An 804-nucleotide genomic window follows, 5' to 3' on the forward strand; every position below is an offset into this window, starting at 1 on the left:
CTGTGCGGGTCATTTGGCCGGTTACCGGGGAAATGAAAATATCAAGATACACACACACACATTGTAACATTATTACTTAGTAGAGACCAAACTGACCAAACTTTTGGCTCTCATTCACATTCCTAATTAAATAAATAAATTAATATTGTGTGTTGTTGCAGTCTTGTGTAGGCAAGTCTACCATCCACGAGGGGTCGACAGCAGCCTGATTATAATTCACCCAATGTAACAGGTTGACAGTTGGCAAAATGGATACAAAAAGTATAATCTGGCAGCTAATTTGCATGCTAAACTCTGAAGAAGGACATTTGTCGAGCCGAAGTGTTTTAATGTTGAAGAGGAGCCCACTTTATTCCTAAGAGAATGCTAACGCGATGGTGCTGCTCTTGTGTATTTCCTTTGCCCTCCATCTCTCTTCCTCCCGAACGCTTTGCTCCCAACAACCCCACTTCACTTCCTTTAGCTTTCTCCTCTTTCCTTGTCAGGCCTTTTCTACTTACACTCGAAGAATTCTTTTCACCTCCGGCAGACGAAATGCTCCATCGCTTTTCCCTCTGTTGCAATAAAAATGAGGATAGGAGGGAAGAAAAATGAAGAGAGAGCAAGAGAGAGAGATAGAGAGAGAGAGAGGGATCACAGTCACCGAACATGTCTGGGGGGAAGCAATGTTTTTTAATTTTTGTTTCCTTGATGGAAGAGTCTATAGATTAAATTTTGGAGGCATACGCGCTCCCTTCCCCCATATTTCTTAAAAAAAAAATTAAAAAAAAAACAGAGGCAACTTAAACGGCTACAGCATTATGC

The sequence above is a fragment of the Carassius auratus genome, chromosome 44, assembly GCF_003368295.1.
Source record: "Carassius auratus strain Wakin chromosome 44, ASM336829v1, whole genome shotgun sequence".
NCBI lineage: Eukaryota > Metazoa > Chordata > Actinopteri > Cypriniformes > Cyprinidae > Carassius > Carassius auratus.